Source organism: Lissotriton vulgaris, chromosome 4_1 (assembly GCF_964263255.1).
Source record: "Lissotriton vulgaris chromosome 4_1, aLisVul1.2, whole genome shotgun sequence".
NCBI classification, from domain to species: domain Eukaryota; kingdom Metazoa; phylum Chordata; class Amphibia; order Caudata; family Salamandridae; genus Lissotriton; species Lissotriton vulgaris.
This window is the reverse complement of record NC_141691.1, coordinates 1081973502-1082000275: the sequence shown is the minus strand read 5'-3', so window position 1 is coordinate 1082000275 and position 26774 is coordinate 1081973502. Positions and strand designations below refer to the sequence as shown.

The window sequence follows — 26774 nt, the reverse complement described above, 5'->3', positions numbered from 1 at the left end:
CAAGTAAAGCCTGCCCTACTCTATCTGAAAATTCTCAGTAGTGACATCTATAGTGTCGCTAGTTTTCTGGTGGCTGCGGCTACGATTAAAAATAGAAAGTCTGTCTGTGCATAAAACATCCTGTAGGTCTCACACAAGGACAACTGGTTAAATTGCTTTTACAGGACCGTGATCAAATTAACATAAGTGTCCGGCACTTTTGTGTCAACCATTTTTCTATATATTTATTCGAACGTTTTTAACATTTATGTCGTATATTTTTACGTTGTTTGTTTTTATTCTGTCTTTTATGATTTTAACTAATCGAAATAAAGAGTTTTGACTGACTGACTGACAATGTATATTTTGAAAATGTGCATTATCATTGTTAAGTATAAGGTGGAGTGGGTGTTATATTTCATATTGGTACACTCATATAGGTCCAGGGAACATTGTATACTTTCCCTACATCATCTCCCCAGCATTACATAGGAACGAGCCTTATAAGGACATAACTCCAAATAAGGACAGACTGCCTTGTATGGACATAGCACCTTATATAGTCTGCAGCCTTTTATGGACTAAACCTTTCACCTAGTTCATGATGATAGGGAGTTCTGCCCGATCGATATTGCTAAGACGTCACCCTTAGCACATATGAATAATTTATGACTACACTCTACAGGAGGTCCCCTTTACCTCTCCCATCGAAGCACAAGGTTTATTCACCAACGTCATCCTCATACTAAACAATGGGGAACATACGCACATAGACTGTATAAATACAGCACTTCGTGCTATCAGAAAGCAGGAGGGACCCAAGACTTCAAGGCCACCACACTCACCAGAGACGCTGCAGCTCTGACATGACATCGCTCCAGCTGACAGTGGTCTGACGATCCCTTGCGGGGTGTCCAGCTCAGGTCCAGGACGAAGTCTCATACTCTCACTATTGAGGTATGGGGGTTTGAATGAAGCCTCGCGGGATTTTGGGCTCTTAGGCTTAGGCTCCTTATACCTACTCACATGCATACACATACACTTAGGTATATCGAGTCAGGCATCTTAGGAGTGCACACCTTTTTTTATAAATGCATTCTATATTCATGTATAGGTTCATGACTATTGCAAAATGGTAGAACAATACTATTTCTTCTTATTCACTGTACTGCTGGTTCTATATCTCTGTTACTGTGTTGCAGTCATAACCGCACACTTATCCTACATGAGAAGAACGACTGTACAATAAATTCCTATTGTAAACACGTTCAAGCAAGCACGAGTGACTGGGTGAAAAGTAATATATTGTTTCCACAAGTCTGAGATTATTGTGTTCTAAAGTTGCACAAACTATCTCTCTGATAACAGGAGATTCTAATAGCACTGCGAGCTAGCTAATTCGAACCATAGGCTAACATATGCGGCAGGGGTGTACAGAATCAGTCTGCCACCAGACCCACAGTTTATCTTGCCCGTAAACGTCGTAGGTCCTGCATGACAACGTACTTTTTTCGACTACACTACATATCTAACTGCAGATTCCTTACCTTTGAATTTCCCAGGCGTCAGGCAGGATATGGAAACTTTTGCTGAGCAATACCCATTGTGTGGGACTTCAGGTGGCTCCATTAGGCTCCATGTGACGCCGTCAGAGTTGGCTATGACGTTGCTGTACCTATGTATGCGCCACCCAGGCACGCGGATGTCAGAACTTTTCGTTGTTTCCACGCCAGAAGTGCAGAGCTATGAAGTATGTGACATAGTTGTGTGCAAAAAAAGGGCCCTGAAAAGGAGAAACAACCCTAGCTGTAAAGAATATGCAGCTAGATAGTCTCTACCAGAGAAATATGTTACCAAGGGTAAGTGACTTGTTCATCTGATAGAGACTTCTAGCTGCAGATTCCTTTCCATTGAATTAGATACCCAAGCCATACCATCCCGATGGTGGGTTGTGAACTCACATCCTAAACTAAAGCACATGTTACTTACCTTCGGTAACAATATATCTGTAAGAAACATTAGTTAGTGTTAGATTCCTTACCTTAGAATATCCCCAGGCGTCAGACTGGATCCGGAAAGTTTTCATCAGCAGTACCACTGTGCGTCGGTAGACATCGTCTGTGGCTCCGTGTCCGTCGTCGTGATCACCAGGATGACGTTGTCGGAGTGCTTAGACGCCGCCCTCGTGGGCTGGCGTCAGTTCAGTACATAGCTTTTCATGCCAGGAACGCGGAGCCATGCAAGAAACCGACACTGGTGCCATGAAACTAGGGCCCTCAAAGGGAGGTACCTTAATCTTAGATATCGATTTGCAGAACGGGGAGGATGGGTGGGACGGTAAGGAATCTAACACTAACTAATGTTTCTTATAGATATATCGTTACCGAAGGTAAGTAACTTGTGCATCTGAAAGAAACATGTTAGTGTTGGATTCCTTACCTTAGAATAGATACCCCAGCAATACCAAACCCCGGTGGTGGGCCTGCGAACCAAGTACACACCAGGAAGTCCTGGAGAAGAAACGGCCGAAAAAGCCATCTCTCCGGACTTAGCTGTCCAGGCAGTTGTGCTTGGCAAACGTGTGCAGCGAGGTCCACATAGCTGCCTGACAGATGTTCTGCAAGAGGACTCCCCGACCCAGGGCAGAAGTAGCTGCCGTGGCCCGAGTTGAATGGCCGCGCAGCCCCACAGGAGGCTCCTTTTTAGCGAAGGAATAACAGACCTTGATGCACAAAACGACTCACCGAGAGATGGTCTGCTAGTGCACAAGCCCGTCCCTTCTTAGCGCCACGTAACCAACAAAGAGCTGGTCGTACACCCGAAACTGTCGTGTGCGGTATAGGTAAAAAGAGAGCGCACGTTTTGGGGCACGACGGTGGAGCCTCTCTTGCAGAGGCGGAAAGAAGGTGGACAAGGTGATGGACTGCCCGATGTGAAAGGCCGTAACCACCTTGGGCAGGAAAGGAGGACGAATTGTCAGAACAGCTTTGTCCGGATGAACAGAGAGGAAAGGAGGCTCAGAATAAAGAGCCTGGAGCTCACTCACTCTTCTAGCAGAGGTGATGGCAACCAGGAAAGCAGTTTTAAGAGTCAGAAGACGGAGAGGGCAATTATGATGTGGCTCAAAGGGAGCGCACATCAGATAAGTAAGCACCAAATTCAAGTCCAACTGAGGCATCACAAAAGGAACAGAGGAACATGTGTGTGATGCCTTTCAAGAATCTATTTACAACAGGGACTTGAAAAGAGAAGGCAGATCAGGAAGCCTTAAGAAGGCTGAAATGGCTGAGCGATAGCCTTTGATAGTGCCCAGAGCAGAGCCTTGCTGGGCAAGAGAAAGAAGAAAAAGGAGAACCTCCGAAAGAGGGGCAGAAAAAGGATCCACAGCCTTTGCTGTGCACCATGCCACAAATTTGTTCCACCTGCAGGCATATACCGTTTTTGTGGAGGGACACCTGGCTGCCAGAATCACATCACAGACTTCAGGAGGCAAGTCAAATGGCCTCAACTGTCGCTGCTCAATCTCCATGCATGTAGGTGGAGAGTGGACAGGTTCGGGTGGAGGACCGTCCCCTGTTGCTGCAACAGAAGGTCCTCCTGAAGAGGCAGACAAATCGGGGGATCGACTGAAATACTGCGTAGCTCAAGATACCAGTATCTTCGTGCCCAGTCCGAAGCCACAAGGATGACTTAGGCCCGGTCGCGCCTGATCTTCTTCAGCACTCTGGGCAGAAGTGGTATAGGTGGAAAGGCATACAACAGATCGCAACTCCACTCGTGACGAAAAGCGTCTCCGTACGAGGGCCGCCTTGGAAATTCCAACGCGCAGAACTGATGACATTGTGCATTCTCTCTGGTGGCAAATAGATCTAACCAAGGCTCTCCCCACTGCAGAAAGAGACCTTGCACCACGTCCGAGTTCAGACGCCATTCGTGATCCATCATGCACCGGCGGCTGAATTTGTCCACCCTGGCGTTCAGGGAACCTGCCAGGTGTTGAACCACCAGGGTGATGCCCTGGTGTTCCAGCCATGTCCAGAGGCGATGATCCTCCTGAAAAAGGGTCCACAACCCGACCCCACCCCACCCCACTCTGTTTGTTGCAGTATCACATGGCGGTGGTGTTGTCCGTGAACACCTACACTACACTTCCCCAGACAGAGGGAAGGAATGCCTTCAGTGCAAGTCGGATCGCACGCAGTTCCAGAAGGTTGATATGGAGCGGGGCCTCTGCCGGAGACAAGAGGCCTCTGATCGCCGCCTCTCCCATATGGCCCCCATCCCAGGAGGGTCGCATCCGTCATCACTGTGTGCTCCGGTTGGGGTAGGGAGAGGGATCTGCCGTTGACCCAATTGCGGTCTGTGAGCCACCACTGCAACTGTCTTGCAGTGCCCTCCGAGATCAGGACGTGGTCGGACAGGTTGCCCTGATGCTGTGCCCACTGAAACTTCAGGTCCCACTGCAGAGCCAGCATCCGCCCCCTCGTGTGATGTACCAGCAGGATGCAGGAAGCCATCAGCCCCAGGAGCCGCAGAGTCATCCAGACCGAGACTCAGGATAAAGGTCGAAAGATCGGAATCAGAGCCTGAATATCCCAAGCCCGCAGGAGGATAAACCCGAAACTGCGCTGAGTCCAGAACCGCTCCGATTAACAGGAGCTTCTGAGAGGGGCACAGGTGTGACTTCGGCACGTTGACGGAGAACCCCAGCGAGTGCAGGAGATCGGCTGTAGTCTGGAGGTGGGAGACAACTGTCTGGGGCGAGCCCGGGTTCAACAACCAGTCGTCGAGATAGGGGAAGACTGGAACCCCTGATCGGCGCAAATGAGCTGCAACCACCGCCATCAATTTTGTGAATACCCGAAGGGCACTGGTGAGGCCAAAGGGGAGCATGGTAAACTGAAAGTGCTCGTGGCCTACCGTGAACCGCCGGTGGGCCATCAGGACGGGGATGTGGATATATGTGTACTGCAAGTCCAAAGCTACCATCCAGTCTCCTGGGTCTAGGGCAGCCATGACCTGAGCTAAAGTCAGTATCTTGAACTTCTCCTTGCGGAGGAAGCCGTTGATGCTCTGGAGGTCCAAGATGGGGAGCAGGACCCTATGCCCTTCTTGAGAACCAGAAAGTAGTGGGAGTAGCAACCACATCCTACTTCTGGCCCAGGATCGCGCTCGATGGCCCCCTTGGCCAAGAGGGCCGTAACTTCCTCCTGCAGAAGCTGCACATGATCCCCGACATGCGGTGGTACTGTGGTGGCATGGCTGGAAGGGTCGCCTCGAAGGGTAGGGAGTAGCCCCTTTGGACGATTTGCAGCACCCACCTGTCCGAAGTGATGGTACGCCAGTGGAGTAGGTGATGGTGAACCCTGCCCCCCACTGGCGTTGAATGGGCCTGAAAGCTTGGACTAGGAAGGCTTTGAGACAGATGCTGCGGGAGTGGATTTGGACTAAACGGGCCTCTGTCCCCCTGTACCGCCACGGCGCTCACCACGTCCGCGCTGAGGTTGGTTCTGCGGCCTGTGGCTGGATGAACGTGTGGCAGAAGTCTGCTGGCGCTAGCCCTACAGGCCCAAGGACTTGGCCATAGCCCTCGAGTCCTTGAAATGCTCATGTGCATTGTCTGCTTTGTCACCAAAAAGGCGAAGGCCATAGAAGGGCATGTCCATAGCGTGTTCTGGACATCCCCCGAAAAATTGGTGGACCTCAGCCAGGGGTGGTGACGAATTGCCATCGTCGTGGGAATCCATCTGCCCAGCGAGTCTGTGGTATCGAGTCCACATCGAATGGAATACCGTGTCGCATCTCGCCCTTCAGCAAGAGCCTGGGATAGCCGTGTCCGGGCCTCCTCCGGACACTGAGGCAGCATGTCGGCCACCGTATCCCACAGAGAGTGGGTGTAACGGCCCAAAAGGCATGCAGTATTAATGGACCGCAACCCCAAACTGACTGAGGAGAACAGTTTCTTCCCAAACTGATCTAGCCTTTTGGATTCCTGATCCGGGGGAGCAGACGGAAATGCGGTCTGGAACGTAGAGGCCTGGATCACCAGGCTCTCGGGAGTGGGGTGCCCGGACAGAAAGCCAGGCGATGGCGTTGGGCCACGTTCCTATCCACAGGGGGCACTGTGGATCAAGTGCCCATCAGAACGTCGGAGAGGGCCTCATTGAAAGGCAGCATAGGCTCCGAGGAGCTTACTGGAGGTTGAAGCACCTCAGTGAGGAGATTAGTCCTCACGGCTGCCGCAGTGAGCTCAAGAGCCAAGGCCTTGGCTGCCCTATGCAACACCACACCATACGTAGCACCCTCCTCCGTAGCCACGGAGGGAGAAGATGATGAAACCAGTGTCAAGCGATGTGTCAAGACCACTGGCCTCCCCCCAGCTCATCCGCCCAATCATGACTTAACTGGCACTGTTGTGTCAGAGGGTCCTCAGACCTCTCCCTGTCCTCCCCTTCATCTGTGTCCTGATAAACAAGCATAACGGACGGAGCCGGGTCGTAGGTGAAGACCTCACCCATCGGAGACGGCGCAGAGTAGCGCCGTTCCAGCGTCGGATCCCGTCCGGGGCTGAAACCGAGCACGGCGTCATCCGAGGACGGCGCCGGGAGTGGCACCGGAGGGGTCGGCGCCAGCGGAGGAGTCGTGGGGTTGACTGGCGTCGACCGGGATCCAGGCCTGGATCCCGAGGGGTCCTGCGGCGTCTGGACCGAAGTCGCCGACGCGCCGGGGCCGAAGCAGCCGGCACGCTAGGACCCCCAGTTGGGTCCGCGGGGCCCGAAGGCGCACCGGCGGGCCTTGACGGCGGAAAGAGAGTCCTCATGGCCATGAGGAAATCTCGAATCTCGCCCCGAGTCACATGAAGCCCAGGGACCGGAGGGTGAGGGGCCGGACACGACTCCTGCAGCTCTGGCAGAGCCACGCAGGTGGTGCCACCCGAACCCTTAGCCGAGTCGCGCGACCGGCAAGGGGAGTCAGAAGAGCAATGTCGCCTCTTCGACTTCTTCTTTTTCGACTTACCCGAAGGCGTCGACCCCGATGAATGGTGATGACTCGACGAGCGTCGATGGCTGCGACTCCGCCTGCCGGAGATCGAGAAGCTTACAGGACCGCTCGCCCCTAGCTTTTGAAGTCAAGGCCCGGCAGTCGGGGCACGACTTGTCGTCGTGGTCGGCCCCTTGACAGTAGAGACACCGGCGGTGGGGGTCGGTCACCGACATCAGACGGTGACAGGCGTCGCACGGTTTGAATCCAGGCATCCCAACCGGCGCCAGGAGTCGAATCGACTTGAAAAAGATAGTCAAAATAGGCCAAAAAAGTTAGTCAAAAAGTGACTGAGGGTACTAGATCTTCCCGGATCTGCGCTTGCTGGCGCAGAAAAAAGAAGAACTGACGTCAGCGCGCGAGGGCGGCGTCTAAATACTCTGCCAACATCATCCCCACGATCATGACGCCGATGACAGATGCGGAGTCGCACATGACGCCTACCGACACGCAGGGGTACTGTTGAGGAAAACTTTCCGGAGCCAGTCTGACGCCTGGGGATATTCTAAGATAAATAATCTAACACTAACGTGTTTCTTTCAGATAAGTCTAGCAGGACAGAACGGGCAAAATGCCTGTCCCTGCGTACTTACCCATCAAGTCAGTAATGTGAGAAGTTGGCCTGATATGTGATGTCCACTATTCTAGTGGGCACCCTGTATCAGTCCAAACAACCCTTATGGTGATGGTTGTAAAGTCAACCTTATAGACCAGCTATCCTAGTGGTAGCATGGACAAAGCAGTCTTAGGCTAAACTCAAGCGGGCATGTGAAGCCAGTTGTTTTACCATATGTAACCCCTTTAATACTAAGTGAAAGGACACCACACAGGTTATATGTAAAAATATATATGTATTCATTACTAACACAACCCTCTGAACTGAGGTCAGAGGCACAAGCACACAACAAGATACTCAATTGTCATACAATAAGTTGCACAAAATACAGTAGAGCCCTAGGGGCAAGTAAAACCATATACTAAAATGGTGGTATACGAACCATGTCACGAACAAAGGATAGGCCTAGGGAATCGCTGGGGCTACGCTGTACTACCTAGGGATAGGAAGCAGGAGACCCACGGGAGGCGTGTGCAGTGTCTTAACACACACGTGAGTTACCATAGAGTTAGAATGGGAACTAAAGAATTGGAAACTAGTTCTTTTAGGGCACTTCCGGATGGACTAGGAGAAAGCTACTGAAAACTAGGACACTAGGATAGTCAACACCCACAGGAGCACCGGAGTACTCGCGTTACCTCACCCACAGGAAGGGGGGCGTGGCTAGCAGCCGAGCATGCCAGACGCGGGCTGAGTTAGCTCCGTCGTGAAAACCCCTGAAATCCTGATAAATTATCCTAAAACCTGATAAAAAAACCCTACCTCCAGTACACCCGATAAGCAGTGAGGCTATTTCAGGCGCTGGGGGAACGTGAGAGGCACCGAGACATCCCGACAGCCGGACTGAGTCGGAGCTGCGGTGAGGCCTAGAGAGCAGGGAAAGCCGCGGCCCACAGTTATACAGTGGCGGACCGGAAGTGGGGACCGGACGGCGCGAGAGAGGGAGTGCGGCCGGGCGCCCCCGGTTGCATGTCGGAAATAGGCACCGGAGCACTGCCTGCGCCCCGGCGCTCGCCCCGATTCATGGATGGAGAGTGCGGAGGGTGTGAATAGTGGCTGATATACGCGGGAGCGGAGGTGGACCCGCGGCACACAGGCAGCGAGTGCGGGAGCGTCCCAGAGCCGGCCGTTGGAGGGGTGCGGACAAGGCTGTCGGAAAGCATTGATGGCGCCAGCTCGACTTCAGCGGCCCAGCATGACCGACGACTAGCGGATCACCCGCCGGAGGACTGCGGGGGCAGAAGACGACGCAATCAGGTCAGACGGGGGTCCAGGGGAGAGGCCAGGCGTGCGGCTTCTGGGACGCCCCGCAGACAAGCAAGGGAGGCCCGGCCAGGGACCGGAGGTGGGGACAGAACGAGGAGATCGGCGTGGAGGGTGCTGAGCACTGCATGCAGAGGTCAAAAGAAACAAACGGCCAGCCCCGTGAAGGTCTGCATCGGACTGACAGCCCTGAGAGAGGTGGGGGAAGGCTATCCGGGCTCTGATGTGCAGGAGATCCACTACCTGTCCAAGGGAGACGAACAGCAGACAGAGTGGGCGCGGAACAGGGACCCCAGCCCCGGCTGAGAAAGTGGACACACACTGAGGACACTGAGACTAGGCATAGCTCCAAGACATCGGGAAGCCGGGAGTGCACAACGCTGCTGTTCCTCAAGACACAATGGCGAATGGTTATGCTTGCTTGTGGTGAGGCGGGTCCCTGACGCAGGAGGGCACGCATGCCTGAGATGAAAAGCTGGGGACGGGTGGCACGCCCTACATGCACAGCCAGGTATTTATAGGACGACCCTGAAGAGTCTAAGCAGTTGGTACCCCGCCTCCTTCCCCCCCTCTCCCCCTGCGAAAACACGCTACGGCCGGGGGATACACTCATTGCAGCGCTCTATAATTATTAAAACTGTATCACAGACCATTGGCGAACCCCTGCCTATGAGAAACGACTGGCATAGTGGCGGAGGAACTGGGACATGGAATACTGAGACTGCAGGCTCCTGGTGCATCTGTGGATGTGGAGACGAGTGGCAGCTGGAGATCGCTGAAGAGCGGGGCGCAGGACCAGAGTCATAACACTCCGGGGGATATAGGGGAAGACTCACACTCGCACTACCTGACCCAAGACTGCCCGGGACGAAGACGGGCGAAAACGTGGAGGATTTCATTGGAAGAGGGAGCACCTTCCGAGCACGCCCACTGTGGGGCAGGCCACCAGTGGAAGTCCGGCAGCACCGCAAAAGAGACATTTGCCTATAAGTTGGAAGGCGGTCGGTACCCAGAAGTATCCCACGGGGAGGGGAATAGGAGGCCACGATTGGACGCAATAGACTCCGGCAACCGGACCCGGTCACCAATGGTGCGGCACAATCCTCTGGCTCGGACGACCACCTGACATCCACCAATGAAGATATAATCCCACCAACTGGGGTGAGTGCACAGGATACGAAGCTGGATCTTATCCTGACGGAAATCACAGCCTCTAGGGAAGCGCTAGAAGCCAGGATCGACACGATGTCGACGGGCCTCTCCCTATTGAAAGATGACCATAAGAAATTGGCGGAAAAAGTTGCGGAACACAAGATCGCCCTGACCGACCTCATCCCACAGCAGACGGATCACTCCACACGCCTGGAGGTATTAGAGAAGCAGCTCAAGGGGTTGAGAGACAGAGTGGATGATGCAGAGGGACGCTCACGCCGCAACAACATCCGCATTTTGGGTGTACCGGAGCGGAGCGAGGGGGCCAATCCGACCAGGTTCGTAGAAGACTGGTTGAAGACAATAGTGGACCCTGCGGAACTCACCCAGATGTATAGTGTTGAAAGAGTGCACAGAGTGCCACAGAGACCGCCGAGACCAGGGGTGCCACCACGTCCATTAATAGCACGTCTTCTGCATTTCAAAGACAGGGACACGATATTGAAATCGGCGAGGGAGGCCGGGGCGTTAAAATACGACAACCGGCCAATCTCGATCTACCCGGACTTTACACAAGCAGTGCAGAAAGCCAGGGCATCCTTCTGGGGAGTGAAACGTGCCCTGAGAGACCGTAATATGAAATATGCATTATTTTTCCCATCGAGACTAAAAATTATCCATGATGGCAAGTCATATTTCTTTGATGACCCAGAGGAAGCATCTGAATGGATGGAGGTGGCACTCCCAATGCCCCCACTGAGAGGCAAGGACGCGGACCCGCGAAACCAGAAGCAACCCACAAACGAGGCCAACGCCTCGACCCAGAATGAAGATCCGGAGGCAGGGTCATCACAGGACGGCCGACGACAGACATCGGGAGGAGGTAATTCAACGGATCTGATGGTGCTAACGACTAACGCTTTGGCAGAGCACAATAAAAACATTGATACGGCATCGAACAGCCAAGGCAGCTCAAGTACAGTGGCATCGGACACGGATGCTAGCCTTCACCAGTCCCCACGCATAACGGCACAGATGGCAGAGGACATGTGAGAGGGGGCGGAATGGAGGCGCCGTGGTAATGTATATGTGACTCTGACAGACTTGAGGAGGGAGGGAAAAGGAACCAGGACAAATGTTGCTAATAGGACATCGAACGGAGGCCTTTTGTAAGTTACCCGCAGAGAGAGTGCGGTTGGGCGCACGCCCCCCAGGCGTAGGCATGACTGCATTCAGTTTGTACCCCAGTTGGGTACTACGGTTTGGTCTCACACGGTTGTGGAGTGGGGACCTCAAGGTTGGGGAGTTACGCACAAGTATTGCACTTAAAATATACATTCTGCTGACATACGTGAGAGAAGTGTGGGCAATGGCCGAGGGAGAGGAGGATACCTGTTGTGTCGGTCTCTAACCAATATCAGTTCTGCACTTGGAATGTACGAGGCATGGGGTCGGCCCACAAAAGGTACAGAATAAGGGCGCAGCTAAATAGGAGGAAAACACAGATAGCATACCTACAAGAAACACACCTGAATAGGGCGGAGGGGGAGAAACTGGCTCGCAAATGGAAGGGCCAACTGTACACCACAGAATACTCAGCATTCTCAAGGGGGCGGATATCTGGATTAGGAACACTGTGCCGTTTACACTAGTGGAGAAACGGGTGGACAAAAAGTGGACGTTATGTGTTCATACGAGGGACACTGGATGGCACATGTGTAGTGTTGGGCAGTTTTTTTGATGACATTAGCGGAATACTGTCGGACTGGGTGGGACACGTATAACCAGAGGGAAAGGGAGGTGCTTAAGAACAGGTCGCCCTCCTAAAGCGTCATATGAAAAAAGTGAGCCCAAGTTCTGGGTTCGGAGACCTATCTTGCGTTGGGGCTAAACACAAAAGATTATTAAGTGTAGCCGAAATCAGAAAGAAAAAATATCTTTCTTGAGTCCCCTTACTCACCGGAGTTTCCTCACGGTGACATGCTTCATCATTGGGGCCGTCCCAGTTCTCTACGAAAAGGGGCGTGCTACGACTTGCGAACTACGTAGGAGCACTTAGTTGTGAAGGACTATGTGTGGTGCAAAAAAAGTGTAGTGAGGTTGGAGTGGGTGAAAAAGTGAATTTAAAAATACCGTGCTAGTGGGCCTCAATAATTTATTCTGCTCCTAGGTTGGTATATTAAAAATGGGGTTTATGCTGTGATCCGACCAACTATGCAGGTAGGTTCAGTTTATGGTCAACATGTTTCACGCTACCCCTGGCGTTTCTTCAGGACCATACAGGGACCAGCCCTGTATATGCCACTCCTAGAAACCTAAAATGAAGGTTAAGGATTAATTAATGTAAAGAAAGTATTTACAATAGTGGACGCTGCTCAATATAGACACATGAGTGGTTCAAAATACATACGCGGTAGCTTACTGACGTATGTATTGTTCGTTGAAGAACCTGTAAAGAAATGAATAAAACAAAATTTAAAGCACCTTACCCCTTTCTCTAAGAGATCGGGGACATATACGTCCTTCATGCCGCACGTTTCCGGATACATATACATATATATGCACACTTTATATATGGTGCATTTTGCCCCATATTGGTGCGTGCAGGCTCTCAGGTCCAGCGTGTGGTGAATGAAGTACACGCAGAGTGATTGTGATGTGCAATATATCCACAATAACTAATATGTGACTTACTGTGACAAAAGACGATAAACAGACACTACATATAACACATAAATAAAAAAAGAATCTCAATATTTACATTTGGGGGTGTTTAATAGCACTTCATGGTCTCTGAGGGGGGCGGACTGGGTGGAACAACATTGGGTGATAGGGGGGGACTGCAACGCGGTTCTGGACCCTACGTTAGATAGATCACACCCACCACTGCATGCGACAGATAGTAGGAGACAGGCTATGGCACTGACACAATGGGCAAACGGATGGGAGTTGGACGACGCATGGAGGGTCCTAAACACGCACAACAGGGAATACACGTTTTACTCCCCGCCACACAGGTTGCACACCAGGATCGACCGCATATTTCGCTCTAGGACACTGCGGGGGTCGCTCATCTCAGTACAACATATGGGTAAGACACTGTCGGACCATAATCCGGTAGAACTGACCTTGCAGTGGGGGAAGATTACCCACTCCCATCCCGACATGGAGCTTACCGCCTGGTTTACTGGAGGACCTAGTGTTCAAATCCTCACTGCTGGACGCCAGCACAAAGTACTTCACAGAGAACGAAAACACTGCCAGTACAGGCAAATAGAGTGGGACGCCTTCAAGGCAACTTCATGAACAGTGGCAATGGGCACTAAAGTAGGAGTGAAACACCTAGTACTTGAGAAGTTGAGGGCAGTAGAGGGAAGCCTAGCGGCACTGGAAGGTGAGGCGGCAGGCACCGACGGTAACCTCACACAACTACAGGATGCTCATATACAACACGCTGAACTCCTGGAAGAACTAAGATTAATAGATTATAGGGAATACACTAATAGGATGCATACGAAGGCTGACAGAGCGGGTGCTCTGCTGGCACGCCTGACGCGCAATGCCCCAGACAGTGTCCCTATAACCAAGGTGTATGACCAGGCTGGAGGCATAGTGCGGACCCAATTAGATATAAACGATACGTTCCAGACAGACTACGGAGACCTGTACGGCGCGCATGCGCCGCTCTCTGAACCGGAACTAGAGTCCTTCCTGACTGACACATGCATCCCACAACTGACAGATTTGCAACAACATGATCTCTCTAAACCCATCACACTGGCAGAAGTCAGACAGGCCATAAAAGCACTGCCGAGGAACAAAGCACCGGGCTCGGACGGACTCCCGGCGGAATTCTATCTGACTTATATTGACCTCCTGGCCCCCCGTCTCCTTGCGCTTTACAAAGAAGCGCTGGATAGTGGAGAGCTGCCAGAGTCGACGCTACAGGCACTGATAGTATCTATACTGAAACCAGGGAGAGCAGCGCTACATGTAGAGAATTACAGACCCCTCTTGCGACTCAACACGGATTATAAAATCCTCAGTAAAATACTGGCAACTCGATTATCGCAATATATACAAGATGTGATACACCCAGACCAATGCGGATTTCTACCAGGCAGAAGCACCGCATTGAACCTGAAGAGACTAAGTCAATTTATGGCCCGAGGGGAGAATAATGAGGGGTGTATATCACTGGACCTTAGGCAGGCCTTTGATTCCCTAAAATGGGATTATATGCTGGCAGTATTGAGCAAATTCGGCATCCCGCAGGATTACATAAAATGGATCGCTTTACTTTACCACAAGCCCACAGCACGCGTTAAGACCAGTAGATGTATCTCTGCTCAACTTACCATTGCAAAGGGAACGCGGCAGGGATGCCCACTATCGCCCTTACTCTTTATAATAGCCCTGGAACCTCTGATGATAAAAGTCCGCACACTGGCGGATACCATGGGGATTGCCAGACTTCCCGCCCACCATATCATCTCTGCATACGCGGACGATATACTGCTATTCCTTCGCGACATAACAAGACCCATAGAGCAGATATCAGAGGTGTTTAGTGAGTTCGAAGGGTTATCGGGACTTGCGATTAATGCATCCAAATCATACGGGTATAGTTTTCACAGGCCTGTGGCAGACACACATATACAGTTTACACCATACCAGTTCCAATTAGCGCCAGTAACCTTCAAATACTTAGGTATTCAAATCTACAGGGATGCACAGGATCTACTGGAGGGCAACCTGGGTAAGGCCCTTAATACACTAAAGCCACAAGTACGATTCTAGAACACTCTGTCGCTGTCGGTTGCGGGCAGAGTGGCGATTTAAAAAATGGTGGTCCTGCCCAGACTGATATATTTCTTCACGAATTTGCCCGTCCTGGTGCCCATGGCCTTCTTTAAACAACTACACACGCTGCTGACGGAATTGGTGTGGGGTGCGGGCAGGAGACGCATAAGTCTAGCTAAACTAAAATTGCCAACGGACGGCGGGGGTATGGGAGTCCCCGATCTGGTAGCATATGGCTACGCTTGCCAGCTTCAATGGTTAGCTTACTGGCTAGCAGGACGTAATCTGCACGAGGTGAACATGACGGAGGCGGACAGGAACAGAGGATGTATACACAGACTGTTGCTCCCCAAAGCGAAAATACCAGCCTCGGCCCCTCCTTTACTTAGACTTGTGATCCAACAGTGGAGGGCAGCACTCAGGTACACTGGTGGACGGCAGGCTTATGCTCCCACGAGCCCCCTTTTGGGCATCCCCCTAGGAACTGGCACACTCACGGAGCGTAAACTGAGATCATGGCAAGAGGCTGGGGTGACACAAGTGGGGGACTTCTTTTCGGAGAGGAGACTTCTTACACACGCAGACTTCATGCAGTTACACCAGACTCCGCGGTCGCTGTTTCTGGTGCATGCACAAGTCACTCACTATATATCCGTACATTGGGTGAGGGAGGGCGTGGAACCGACGGCGACTGCCCTGCTCCCTATGCAATATCTAATGAGATTGGGCAGTCATTTAACAAAGTGGCTCAATAGGGGCATCAGAGCGAGTAAAGCTACCCCACTGCAGCCTCTCCGCACACGTTGGGAGGGTGACATGGGCAGAGACATTGGTGATAAGGACTGGGAAAAGGTACTAAAGCTCCCCAAGAAAGTGTCACGCAACCCTAAGTTAAAATTCATTCATCTCATGATTGTCCATAGGGCATACCTAACCCCCCACAGACTACACGTGATGTATCCTGAGACATCCAGCCAATGCCCCAGATGTCACCGTGATGACGCGGGTATGATACATATGTTTTGGGACTGCCCTAAGTTGGGGCACTACTGGGCCACAATCCATCACATCCTAACTGAGATTGCCCCAGGCAGACCCTATGACTCACCACTATACAGCGTACTGGGGATTGGTCACAAAGAAAAAAAGAGGACTGTGACCACTAGATTTGTAGACCTGGCGCTGTTATTAGCAAAGAGGGCGATAGCAATGAAATGGAAGTCGGCGAGATCGCCGGGTATGGAGTTATGGTATAGCGAGGTATTACGATGGGGAAAGGCTGAGGGCCAGGAGCTATAAAGAGAGGAGCAAAGAGGCCTACGCAAAACTCCGATTTCCCTAGACTGGAACTTAATGGTAGTGGAGTTTGAAACGTACGCGAAGGCGCACATAGAATGAACACTTATGTCGATAATGACTGCAGAGGCAAACCGGCAAGGACAGGCGAGGGCTCCTTTGTAGAGTGCCTGTTGCACTCCACCATGAACTACATACACGTAGTACAGGTTGCAGACTCCGAACGCATCATACCTTGCCATTGCAATGTAACGTGAGAATGGTACGACAAATGTATATTACACCACAGAATATTAAGGAATGGTCATTGCTCGCATGAGAAAACTCTATATCACATGTATGTGCCTTTGGGGGGAGTTCAGTTGATGAAAAATTGAAATGACTGTACACTTATAATAATATTTCTTGTCATTAGGGAGGCACAATGCTACATAACGTAAGAGGAAAAAGTAGTTCTGTTGTTGATAAGATGATGTTGATACCGTGCTATATCCCGTAATAATGAAGTAACGGAATGAATATAAGTGTAATGTTGACCTTGCTGTGACAAACATATTTTCAAAAAAAAAAAAAAACCTCACCCACAGGAAGCGGGTGCATAGGTGTCAAAGTGTGTCGGGTTTCGTCGCTGAATCCTATGGAGCCGTGAAGAAAGATGCTGCAGGCGACCAGGAGGGAAGTGTCCGGTTGGATCCAAGGGCGGATCGTGGATGAAGAGGACCTGAAAGCAGAGGGGACAGAGTCTGGGTCACTAGCCAGTGACCAGGAAGGAACCAGGCGTTGTCGCGAAGCAATCAGGTGATGTCGTGAAGCTTGTCTTTGCAGCCACATGGACCAGGAGGTGTCGACGACGACCAGGAGCTGTATACGGACTGTCCCACGAAGGCTCTCGCTGTCGGCGGTGTCGGCTTACGGATTGAAGTCAATAAGCCTTGGCAAAGGCAACCCATGCAGAAATCAAAGATGGCTTCTTGATCAGACCAGCAAGGTCTGATGGACTTCTCCTTTTCAGGGAATCAAGGGCCAGCCTGGAGCAACCAGGCCAGCAGTGTAGATTCGAAGGTTCGTCGTCACAGAGGCCACTAGCCAACGGGCAAGTGACCGGACAGACGAGTCGAGCAGGAAAATGCAGAAGGGCCCCACGAAGAACTCGTGGAGTGTGGAGGGCTGATCTTCGGTGCAGTTGATGCTCGGGGCTAGGGCTTCTCAATCCCCAATGCACAACTTCGAGGGTGCCTCGGAAGCTGCACAAGTAGCAAGGAGTAGACTTTTCAAGATGGCCGGTCCCATGTCTCTCGTCGCCTCCACGGGTCTCAGCTTTGCATAGACTGTGGATCGGGGTCAAAGAAGTCTGGAAGTCTGGCTCTTGTCGGACTCTATGCTCGGGCTCCAGCGGGAGCGTCGACAAAGTAAACAACAGATTGCTGGATGGGGCCTGTTGGTACAGGTTGGTCACTCCTTGACCACAAGGGAGATTCTTCAGTCATCTTCTGTGAAGTAGATCGTCGAAGGTTCAGAGTTTCATTTCAAGTTTCAGTTCAGGATAAATCTAAAGTCTCTTGACTCAGCTCCTATCTTTATACGAATCAAAGGGGCTGGATTACCTGCTAGGTCCTTCCTATGGGTGCGACCAGGAAAGGGGGTGGTTACACCCCTTTCCCTTTGTCCAGTTTCGCGCCAGAGCTGGGGCTGGAGTGCCCCAGCACCGGTTTGAACCAGACTATGCATGGGACACCTTGTGTGCCCCAGGCAGTGTCTCATTTCATTCAGCCTTCCCTGCCCCAAAACACTATGGCCTGTCTGGGGTGGTGCTAGCACCTCCCAAGACAGGAAACCTATTGTCCAAGCCTCCCTCGCTGGAAGGACTCCCAGCAGCAGGAGTTCAGACTTGTGTCTGTGGCAGCAGCATCCAATTTGTGATGCTGAGGCTCTGGTTAACTTTAACCGGGATTAGTAGGAACAACATGTCCTCTCCCTCTAAAAGGGTGGAATGCTACCCACGTCACCAGAACTGGCAAGGGGTTAGTATTCCAAAGTGTATGACACCTTACATGACATGTTTTGATAAAGCCAGACCAAAGTTAGCATTCAACCGCGACGATTATAAGGCACTTAAGAGTATATGGTATGACGATATCATAGAACGGCTATAAGGACATGGTTCCGAAAGCTGCAGACAGGCGTAGCTCATGCTAGATCACCATCTCACACATAACCAAGCACTCTGCCTCCAGGATTGTTAAGGCCTGCCATAGGAGTGACTTATAGGTTACTGTGTGTCTATATATATGGGTAGATATAGGAATACTACACCTAAGCAAGGGGTGATTACACGACCTTGCCCAAGCTGAGTGATCAGTTTCAGTGTCAGTCTGTGTCAGTCTGAGTGGCCAGCCAGGAGTGGCATAATACATGCTGCAGCCCCTGGTAGGCCTTGGTTACACCTATGCCCTGAGTACCTAGGGTACACTTCTACAGGGGCTGACAAGGTGAACCAATTGCCAATAGTGGATGTATCTAGAGTCCATGATGTGAATTTAGAGAGAGTGCATCTGGGCTGTGGGTCCGATTAGCAGGCCCACAGCCACATCTAAGTCGAAAACCAGTAAAGCAAAAGCAAAAAGTGGGGGTGACCATAGGAAGCAGACCCTACTCTCCTACACAACCTCCCCCCCCCCCACCAAACTTAGGGACATTAACCTAACCTTGAGTCTTCATGTTCTAAGTGGAAATATCGGGAGAGTCCATCTGCATTGGCATGGTCAGTCCTAGGTCTATGTTCCAGTGTAAAGTCTATCCCCTGTAGGGAAATGGACCACCTAAGATCTTTGGGATTTTCACCCTTCATCTGATTTAACCATAGGAGAGGCTTGTGGTCTGTCTGAATCTTGAAGTGAGTGCCAAACAAGTATGGCCTCAGCTTCTTCAGGGCCCAAACCACAGCAAAGGCCTCCCTCTCTATAGCTGACCAACATATCTCTCTAGGGGTCAGCCTTCTGCTTATGAAAGCAACGGGCTGGTCTTGACCGTCTATATTCAGTTGTGAAAGTACAGCTCCCACACCCAACTCAGAAGCATCTGTTTGGACTATGAACTCTTTGGAGTAATCTGGACTTTTCAGAATAGGTGCAGTACACATGGCCTGCTTCAGGTCATCAAATGCCTTTTGACAGCTAACTGTCCACTGAACTTTCTTTGGCATCTTTTTGGAAGTGAGGTCATTCAGTGGAGTCGCAATGGACCCATAGTTTTTCACAAACTTCCTGTAGTACCCAGACAGGCCCAAGAAAGCTCTGACCTGTGTCTGGGTGATTGGAGGAGTCCAGTCTCTGATGGTCTGGATCTTGCTCTCCAGTGGTTGAACCTGACCCCCACCTACCAGGTGGCCCAGGTACACAATCTTGCTCTGCCCTATCTGGCACTTTGTGGCCTTGATAGTGAGGCCTGCCTTTTGCAGAGCCTCTAAAACATTCCTCAGGTGGACCAGGTGATCCTCCCAGGTGGAGCTAAAGACATCAATATCATCTAGATAAGCTGCACAATAGTCATCCAGTCCTGTGAGAACTTGATTCACCAGCCTTTGGAAAGTGGCAGGTGCATTCTTTAAACCAAAGGGCATTACCACAAATTGATAATGTCCTCCTGGGGTCGAAAATGCTGTCTTGGCTTTTGCATCCTCAGCTAATCTGATTTGCCAGTAGCCTGCTGTCAGGTCAAATGTGCTCAAGAACTTGGCAGAAGCCAATCTATCAATGAGCTCATCTGCCCTGGGGATGGGGTGGGCATCTGTCCTAGTGACAGCATTGACACCTCTGTAGTCCACACAAAACCTCATCTCTCTCTTACCATCCTGGGTGTGAGGTTTTGGCACAAGGACTACAGGACTGGCCCAAGGGCTCTCTGAGGGCTCAATAACTCCCAGCTCCAACATCTTTTGGACCTCTGTCCTAATGCAGTCCCTGACATGGTCAGGTTGCCTGTAAATTGTACTCTTGACAGGCAGAATGTCACCAGTGTCCACCTCATGGGTGCACCAGCTTGTCTGACTTGGGGTCAGTGAAAACAGATGTCTGAAGGACTGAAGAACTTGTCCTGCTTAGGCTTTTTGAGAGGTAACTCCCATCCTTCCTTCACAAGACACAATAGACCCCTCACAGGGTGGCCAAACAAAAGTTCAAAAGGGCTGTAGCCAACCCCCTTCTGTGGGACCTCTCTGTAAGCAAAGAGCAAGCAGGGTAAAAGGATGTCCCATCTTCGCCTAAGTTTTTCAGGTAACCCTTTTATCATTCCCTTTAGGGTCTTGTTGAACCTTTCAACAAGCCTATTGCACTGTGGATGGTAGGGTGTGGTAAACTTATAGTTTACTCCACACTCTTTCCACATTGCTTTTAGGTATCCAGACAAAGTTGGTACCTCTGTCTGAAAGGACCTCCTTTGGAAGGCCCACTCTGGAGAATACTCCAAGTAGGGCCCTTGCCACAACAGGAGCTATTGTGGTCCTCAGGGGAATTGCCCCTGGGTACCTGGTGGCATGATCCACTATCACCAGGATAAATCTGTGCCCAGATGCTGTTTGGGGATCCATTGGTCCAACAATGTCAATCCCAACTCTTTCAAAGGGCACCCTCATCACAGGTAGTGGTATCAGGGGGGCCTTTGTGGTGCCACCTGATTTGCCACTGGCTTGGCAGGTGACACAGGAGCAACAAAAGTCCTTGGTATCTTCTGACATGTGAGGCCAGTGAAAGTGAGGGACAAGACTGTCCCAAGTCTTGTTCTGGCCTAAGTGTCCTGCAAGGGGAATATCATGGGCCAAGGTGAGAAGGAAGACCCTAAATTGCAGAGGAATAACCAACCTCCTGGCAGCACCAGGTTTGGGGTCTCTAGCCTCTGAATAAAGGAGCCCATCACCCCAATACACTCTATGGGTACCTTGAGCATTCACAGCAGCCTCAGCAGCAGCTTGCTGTCTGAGGGGTTCAAGAGAAGGGCAAGTTAACTGAGCCTGCCCCAGATCTGCCCTTGAGGGTCCACCTGTCCCCAGAAACTCAACCTGATCAGGTTCAAGTTCTTCCAGGACAGTCTCCTCTTGGATCACAGAACCAGCCTCCTGAGAGGGCTGATCCTCAACCTGGGGCAAGTGGGAAGACACTGCCTTAACCCTCTTGCTCTTTCTCTTGGATTGTGGTTGGTCTATTGTTTCAAGATCCACCACAGGTTCAGGTAGGCACTTCTTGGCCTGGGACCTGGATACAGCAAGGACATGTGCTGAAATCCCTAGCATTTCTGCATGAGTCCTGTACTCCACTTTTGACCATAAGGATTCCTCTAGATCATTGCCCAAAAGACAGTCAAATGGGAGGTCTGCACTCACAACAACTTTTTTGAGGCCAGTTACCCCTCCCCAGGAGAATATAACAACAGCCACACTATGTGTAGTAGTGGCATTGCTAGCATTGGTCACTAGGTAGTTCTCACCTAGTATGATTTGTCCAGGGTCCACAAAGTTTGGTGTCACCATAGTGACACTGGCACATGTGTCCCTATAGGCCTGAGCCAGTTTCTCATTGATTAAAGGTGTCTGCCTATATTTGCCCAAAATATTGGGACTCATAGGAGTGGACACAGATATGTCCACATCATATAGCAGAACTGCCTGAGTAGGGATTCTGACTAGGCCAGACTCCATCTCAGTACCCAGGGTTTACCCCACTATAGCCTTGGGTTGTGTACCACCACTGCTGACTGTACTAGGGGGTGCAGGTGCCTTAGGGGCCGCAGTGGTAGGGACTGGATTTTTCTTGGTACATTCACTCCCCCAGTGGGAAGTCGACTTACAGAAATTGCACCAAGGTTTCTTTGGGCCATCATTCTTCTTCTTCTTGTTTCCATTCTGGGAACCACCCTCCTTATTAGAAATTTTTTGGGGGCCTGAAGAAGACTTCTGGTCTTTTTATTTTTCTTTCTTATCCCCACCCTTCTGGTCTGCCTTCTTTTGATCACCTCCTTGGTTCTGGGGTTTCTGCTTAACCCTTGTTCTGACCCACTTGTCTGCCTTCTTTCCCAATTCTTGGGGAGAGGTCAGATCTGAGTCAATAAGGTGTTGATGCAATAGCTGGTTCTGACAGTTATTGAGGATCTGTTCTATCATTATTAGATTGACCAATCCTGTATATTCTGAGACTTTACTTTCCTGCAACCAACCCTCCAGAGCCTTAGTGGCACAATCAACAAAATCAGTCCAGTCCTGAGTCTGAGCTTTTTGGGTATCTCTGAACAACAACTTGTATTGCTCAGTGGTTAGGCCAAACCCATCAATAAGAGCACTCTTCAGGACAGAGTTGTTTTTAGCATCCTCAGGTCTAACAGTGAGGAGCTTGTCTCTCCCTTTCTCAGAAAAGGAGTACCATAAGATTGCTGCCCACTGTTCTTGAGGAACCTGCTGTACCATGCAGGCTCTCTCCAGAGCAGTCATCGATTTGTGGATGACATCCCCTTCCTTGTAGGAGGGCACAATCTTTGTCAGGTTTCTATTATCATAGGACCTGTCTTTCTCTCTAGGAATAATGCTGCCACCAGTGGGTATCTCCCCCCACAGTTTTTGCTCCCTTGCTAAAGCAAGTTTAGCTTGGGCCAGGGCTACCTCTCCCTCTCTATCTGGAGTTTGACAGCTCTCATCCTGGCCTTATGCTCTTTTCTCTGGGGAGAAGTCATTCCCCTTTGAGATTCCCTTGAGGCACCAGAAAGGTGAGAATCCCTTGAAGGAGATCTCACTCTTCTATTGCCTGGGAGAATTAGGTTATGAGACCTGGGGAGGTGCTGGCCCTCTCCATTCCCATGTAGGTCCAAGTTGGCTTGGTTTAGCATTCCAATTGATACCTGGTTAACCCCTTGGTCCTGATCTGAATCATTACCTTCTGATTCTGGGTCTACCTCCTCATCTTCTACCTCTGGGGTGGTGTTCTCAGTATCTGGGGGGTTCACTCCTTCTCCTGAACTACCTGAGGGAACTGCATTAGCTTTCTCAAGATCATCCTTTTCTAGGATGGCTATCAGGACAGAAATGGTGGGGTTGTGACCCCTTCTCAGCTTCCTTGCAATGCACAAGGCATTCAAGTCCTTGAAGCTGAGTTTGTCATAGCTGGAAGGTGCCTTGGTCAGGTCACCTACTACAGGTAGAGCAATGGGTTGCCCTTCTGCGCCAGACATGACTCTAGTGAGGTGTAAGTGATGCACTTACCTACACTAAGTGTTTACCTACTGTACCTTGCTAGTGAGTTGTAGGCAGAGTGTGCTAGGCCCTTTGATCTGCAACTACTAAGTTCAGTAGAACCTAAATATGTAAGCTTTGTTTATATGTACATATTGTACTTAATGTGATCTTTCAATTTGATAAAAAGATTGCAATGGTAAAAGAACAGCAAGCTCAAATCCCAACCGCTGCACACCAATGTAAAAAGTTGGCCTTATGTATGATGTCCACAATTCTGTGGGCACCTTGTATCAGTCCAAACAATCCCTTATGGTGGTGGTTGTAAGTCAACCTTATAGGCAAGCTATCCTAGGGGTAGCATGGACTAAGCAGCCTTCAGGCTAAACTCAAGAGGGCATGTGAAGCCAGCTGTTTTACCATATGCAATCCTGTAATATCAAATGAAAGGACACAAAACATATATATTATAAAAATATATGTATTTATTACTAGAATAATCCCCTGTACTCTTTATGAGTATAGAAGCACAAGCGTTTAAACAAAAGCACAGTTTTACATATGTAAGTTGCACATTTATGGATGAGGCTGATGGCCACTCAAACCATATATTAAAAAAGTGGTATAAGTATCACTTTACGAACAGTGGTAAGGCCCAGGGCCTTGGGAATCGCTGGGGCTACTCGGGACTAGCAGTGATGAAGTCGGGAGAGGCCCGCGGGGCTCGGGTGCAGCGCTAAAAGCACACGCATGCACCAATGCAAAGTCAATGGTGCGTAAAAGTTATCGAGTTACAGTTGTAGGAGTCTTCCGACTGGACTAGAGTTACCAAACTTTAGACTTAGACACTAGAGGTGTAAACCACTACAGGAGCACCGGCGTTCATAAGTTACCTCACCCACAGGAAGCGGGTGCATAGGTGCCAAAGTGTGTCGGGTTTCATCGAGTAGTTCTATGGTGCCTGGAGATGAAGATGCTGCAGGCGGCCAGGAGAGAAGAGTCCGGGTGGATCCAAGGGTGGATCGAAAATGTAGAGTACCTGAAAGCAGAGGGGACAGAGTCTGGGTCACTCAGCAGTGACCAGGGTGGAACCAGGAAGGAACCAGGCAATGTTGGGCGCAATCAGGTGGTTGTCGAGAAGCTTGTCTCCGCTGCCACGTGGACTCTGGGGCACGAGGATGTCCAGAAGTGGATCACGAGCTGTCCCACGAAGGCTCTCGCTGTCGGCGGTGTCGGTTTCCGGATCGGAGTTAACAAGCCATGGCAAGTGCAACCCACAAAGGATTCGAAGATCACTTCTTACTCGGACCAGCAAGGTCAGAGAGGTTGCGCCTTTTCAGGGGAGTGAGGGCCAGTCGACCAACCAGACTAGCAGTTTAAATTCAAAGGTTCGTCGGTACTGGGGCCGCTAGCCAACGGGCAAGCGACCGGACCAACGCGTTGAGCAGGAAAATGCAAAAGGGCCCCACGCAGCACTCGGTGAGTGTGGAGGGGTGAGATTCGGTGCAAAAGCTGCTCAGGGCTGGGAATTGTCAAACCCCAATGCACAGCTTCAAGGGTGCCTCGGGAGCTGCACAGTCAGCACTTCGTAGTTTTTTCAAGATGGCCGGTCCCACGCCTCAGGTCGCCTCCACGGGTCTCAGATTCGCTGGGACTGTGGATCGGGCTGTTGGAAGGCAGGAACGCTGGGTCTTGTCGATCTCTGTCGCTTGAGTTCCGGAGGGAACTGCAACAAAGCAAACAGTGACCCGCTGGATGGTACCTGTTTGCACAGGGTGGTCACTCCTTGACCACAAGGGAGATTCTTCAGTCTTCTATGTCGAGTAGGATGTCGAAGGGTCCAGAGTTTCGTTTCATAAGTTTCAGTCAGGATAATCTGATGTGCATTGGCACAGCTCCTACCTTTATTCCAAATCAAGGGGCTGGATTACCTGCTAGGGTGGGACCCAGGAAGGGGGTGGTTACACCCCTTTCCCTTTGTCCAGTTTCGTGCCAGGACTGGGGCTGGAGTGCCCCAGAACCGGTTTGACTGGATTTTGCCTGGGACAAATTGTGTGCCCCAGGCAGTGTCTAGTTTCTTTCAACCCTCCCTGCTCCAATCCACTATCTCCTGTCTGGGGTGGTGTAGTACCTCCCTGTGACAGGAAACCTTTTGTCCAGGCCTCCCCTGCCAAGTTTCGGTCAGCAGCAGGAGGTCAGATTTGTGTCGGGGCAGCAGCATCCATTTTGTGATGCTGAGGCTCTGGTTAGGATTAACCGCGTTTTAAGTAAAGTAACATGTCTTCTCCCTCTAGAAGGGTGGAATGCTACCCCCGTCGCCAGAACTGGCGAGGGGGTAGTATTCCAAAGTGTATGACACCTTACACAACATGTTTTGATAAAGCCAAACCAAAGTTAGCAATAACCGCGAAGATTATAATGCACTTAAGAGTATATGGTATGGCAATAACCTGGAACAGCAGTAAGGAAATTGTTCCGACCTCTGCAGATAGGCTCAGCTCATGCTAGAACACCATCTCACATAAAACCAAGCACTCTGCCTCCAGGATTGTTAAGGTCTGCCATAGGAGTGACTGATAGGTACATATATGTCCAGATATAGGTTTAGAAACAGGTATACTATATCTAAGCAAGGGGTGATTACACCACCTTGCCCCAGCTGAGTAATAAGCCAGTTGTGTCTATTTAATGGCCAGCCAGGGGTGGCAAAAGATATGCTGCAGCCCCTGGTAGGCCTTGGATGCATCTATGCCCTGGGCACCTATAGTGCACTGTACAGGGGCTGATAAGGTGTCCAGTACCAAATTGGTGATGTACCTATAGTACATGGTTAGTAATTTAGAGAGAGAACAGCAGGCTGTGGGTCTGATTAGCAGGCCCACAGCCACTTTAAGTCGAAATCCAGTGAAGCGAAAAGCAGAAATTGGGGGTGACCATAGGATAGCAGACCCTACTCTCCTACACAGAGGTATAACCAACCTCGTGGAAGCACCAGGTTTTGAGTCTCTAGCCTCTGAATAAAGGAGCCCATCATCTCAATACACTTTATGGGTACCTTGAGCATTCCCAGCAGCCTCAGTAGCAGCCTGCTGTCTGAGGGGTTCAAGAGGGGAACAGTCTAACTGTGCCTGCCTCAGATCTGCCCTTGAGGGTCCCCCTGTCCCAAGAAACTCAACCCGATGGGGCGCTAGAGGGCGCACAAGCGGAATGGCTGCTTAGGCACGCAGCTCCCGCTCCTTGGTCAACTATCCTTCAACTATCCTTTGCCACAGAGTGCCGAATCGCCGGATTTTCCCCTCGCCTGCTGTGGGAGGCTGCGTCCTGCACTTGACCCAAGTCTGGGGCCGCTGCGAGGTCCGAAGCCCGAGTCATCGCTGTTTCCAAATCCACCGGTGATTGTCCTGGAGCCGGCGA

General features: G+C 50.8%; 1 protein-coding gene and 1 pseudogene across 1 annotated transcript in view; both read right to left on the bottom strand.

Annotated features, from left to right (window-relative positions):
- The window catches only part of TRIO (trio Rho guanine nucleotide exchange factor), a 5246815-nt gene that overhangs the window by 780048 nt on the left and 4439993 nt on the right, over positions 1–26774 (bottom strand). The window lies entirely within an intron of this gene.
- On the bottom strand, positions 20933–22864 carry LOC147722891 (uncharacterized; annotated as a pseudogene).